This window comes from Formica exsecta, unplaced genomic scaffold (assembly GCF_003651465.1).
Source record: "Formica exsecta isolate Colony F162 unplaced genomic scaffold, ASM365146v1 scaffold214, whole genome shotgun sequence".
Taxonomy (NCBI): Eukaryota; Metazoa; Arthropoda; class Insecta; order Hymenoptera; family Formicidae; genus Formica; species Formica exsecta.
Genome location: NW_021849437.1, coordinates 214805 through 218669, shown reverse-complemented (window position 1 = coordinate 218669; position 3865 = coordinate 214805).

Genomic DNA, 3865 nt, shown 5'->3' with positions numbered 1-3865 from the left:
GTATGCTGTGGATGAACTTTTGTCTGAAACCTTGAAACAAGGTGATGTATTTTAACGTAAATAAATGTGTTAAAATGAAAAAAATGATTATACATTTCTTTCACTTCCCTTCCTTGCTCGCGCTATCCTTCTCCTACACATTGCGGACGCCTCGCACTATTTCTCTCACACCGCCTTGCGAACGCCGTATCATCCACGTGCATGCTTCGCGCTATCTCTCTCTCTCTCCTAAGTGCATGCCTCGCGCCATCTCTCTCCAACGTGCATGCAAACGCTATCCTTGTCTTACGCTCATATGGACGCCTCGCGCTATCCTTCTCCCACGCCCATAGAATATCATTAGCGCTATCCTTCTCTTACACATTGCGGACGCCTCGCGCTATCTCTCTCACACCTACTCGCGGCATCGTACCTTCGCGTTCCCTCATTCCCGCGGACCCTCGCCTATCGGTTTCACCTCTTCCCCGCGGACCCCTCGCCGATCGGTTAGGACGCGGTCCCCCTCCCCCTCGCCGCGGGACCCTCGCCTATCGGTTAGGACGCGATTCCCCCTCCCCCTCTCCGCGGGCCCCTCGCCCACCGGTTAGGACGCGGTCGAACCCCTTGCCTATTGGTTAGGACGCGGTTGAACCCCTCGCCTATTGGTTAGGTTGCACCCCTCGCCTATTTGTTAGGTTAGGTTGAACCCCTCAGGTTAGGTTAGGACGCGATTCCCGCGTGACGTCCCCCCCCGCGCTGGTTTACCCTCGCCCTTCACCCCCTTCGGAGGACCTGAGTTAGAACCGGCCTAGATACACTACTCATATGTATAATATATATATTATGACGTGACGTTTTCTCGTCCGTCACAAGGGCGGAATAGCCCGGCCGCGAGCGGTCGCGCGGGCCTCCGTTCTCTCGATTAGGGAGAGAGAGAGCGACCCTAGCGTGGGTTGGGACGCGATCCCGTGGAAATATTTTTGTATTTTGCGTATTATAGTATGTAGCATTAAGGCGGTAAACAGGACTTGCGAGATACGGGATCTCAATCGGCCGCAGTTATGGATAAAAGGGTTTAGACGTCAAGGACAAAGAAAAACCCGACCGGACAAGAAGCACGCAAGATAATGGCAGGTTACGCTAGCCTCGAATTTTTTTAATCATCATTAAGAATGGTCGCCGCTGCCGAAAATTAACCGCTGCCTACAGGATAAGAGGATATAAAAAGGGATGGCCCCTCCACATGCTAGGCGCATGGGAACCCCGCTCCGGAGATACAACATCTGATAGTTGCGAAAGGCGCGTCGACCCGGATGAGATCGACCAATATCCAAAATCGATAAAAGAAACATCCAGGATTATCAAAGATAACGACTGGAATAGCCTGTACGCTGCCGCTAAGGATCCTACACACCTAAGGTAAAGGCGCGAGAAACGGGAGCGATCCAGAATGACGGGATCGATATCGCGCGGGCCGTAGGGACCAACGAGGGCACACGCTGGTCCTGAGGACCCGGAAGCACTACAGGTGGCCTATGGGCCAATTAATGAGCCGGTATACTGCGTGCGGACCTTCCGTTCGTCACTGTTCGGCGGAGCGAACTCGAGAACGGAGGCCCATATAGTCGTCCAGCGAGAAGGAACCCCCAAAAAGACTGTGAGCCGGTGAGACAGACGTCGCGACCTTGTAAAGCCGCCGATTTCGAGGTAAGTTCGGATGAGTTGGGCCGTATATTGATTGCTGCCGTAAGTATCGTTTTCGCGTTGAAATCCTCTGATATCGGGTTAAATAAAGTAAACGGCTGGCGGCGAAACGATTCATCCGAGCTTCTAATTATGCGTAAGTACTCTCTCTCCCGGGAATATTGCCGCCGACGGTCCCTTTTTGTAATACGTTTACTTATCGTATAAATATTGTTTTGTATATGAATGGAATTGTGCAGCGAGCTCATATACGACGAATATTTTGCTGTCGCGTATATCCCGTGCGTCGTGACAACCTCGTGTGTCGTGTATATGTCGATTGTACGACTTTTTCGGTACATCGCATCGGGACCGAGTAAATTTTGTTAGCGTTATATTGTTCTTTGTATTGAGAAAATTTACGAATTGGAAACGGATATTGTCTGTCAGGATAAAGAGAATTGTATTATCTTAATTAAGGAACGAGACTAATATCTCGTGCGCAGCGCTCATTGTTCGTTGTCGCTGTATTTGTACGTCGAAGATCGCGGGAGCTGAGTCGCGATTATATCGCCGAAATATATTTTGTGCACGATTTATGGCTGCTGTATGAGCGCCCTTTATGATTTTGTCAAGATAATGTTCGAAAATTAATAATGAGCGAGCGTCGGCCATATATCGATCCTTAACAAAATCGTTGTCGTTGTTGAGACCCGAACACCCCTCGCGAATCGGGGAAATCGTGCCCGTCGCAGAATCGAGATTTACTCATTCCGGGAAGGAAATCTGATATCCCTGCGCTCGGTCAAAATAACGCCTCGCGGCCAACGAAGATCGGCCGACACTTCGATCATTATCTTGCACATTTGGCTTTCAATAATATTTACAAATATATCGTTGATTATATCGTTTGTTCTCAGCGTTTTAGTATTTTGAACTGCCTGCCTCGATCATCTCCCGTCCCGTATATAAAGACCCCCGCCCCTCTACCAAGTAAAGCCCCTCAGTAAAATGAGCGGCCGAGTATGTTGCCGTCGCGATAGGTAATCGGTTAAGCTTGAAAAATTCTTGCGAATTCTTTGGAGTGGTGCGGACTCCGCACCTGGCGCCCAACTTTTGAGTAAATTAAAAACCTTGCGGAATCGATTAATTATGGTCGCGCCGAAGGTGTACCGTGGGCCCGTAACACCGGTCCGTTAAATTAACTTTAATTTAAAAGAAATAACGGTCACATTGGGCGCCAGGTACGGCAGGCCGCACCACGTAAGACGACAGCAAAAACCACGAGAAAAATTAGCGGAACCGATAATTAACGCGACGGCAAAATACGCGGCTAGACAGTATTCCCAAGGGGTAGAGGGGGTGGCTCGGGGAACGGGAGAAAGTAGAGAATCGAGAACACGGGAGCTAAAATAAAGCCTTCAATGTTTTGAAATAGAAATAACAGTAATATATTAACAATAAAAGAATAGAGTGGTCCGTATAACCAATAGCTTTCGCACAACCCAAACCAAATTTTAGTTTTAAATCAGAAATAGGTTTGGGTTGTGGGGTGAACTTTATAGTACATAATTACCTAAGTTTCGGTAATTTTGGGGGTTTTTCGTTTTTTGGGAGGTGGGGGTGATGGGGGACGGGCTCCCCCGACTGATTATCACTGTTGGAGTCACAACAAAAAGTTTTCCCAAGAGATCCGATCATATTTGTCAAAATTCAGAAAAGACCTTATTCGAAATAATTAATCTTTTTTGGTCTATAACTTTTTTTTGGGCCTCCCCCAACTAAAAATGGTTATTTATATTTTTTTCTAAACATAAAAAGTCCGTAAAAAATTTGCAGCCCATTTGCAGGTGGAGCCGTGATTCTGAATAATTACCAAATAATTATTTAATTATTTATTCGGCGGGCGGTTTTCGATGCCTACGGCACACCTTCGGCGCGTACCTCGAAGATCGATTCCACTTCAAAAATCCGAATTTACGCGAAAAAAACAAAACCGAGTTGGGCGCCAGGTACGGCAGGCCGCACCACGTAAGGTGACAGCAAACACTAGAAAAATTAGCGGAACCGATAATTAACGCGACGGCAGAATACGCGGCTAGACAGTATTCCCAAGGGGTAGAGGGGGTGGCTCGGGGAACGGAAGAAAGTAGAGAATCGAGAACACGAGAGCCAAAATAAAGCCTTCAAGGTTTTGAAATAG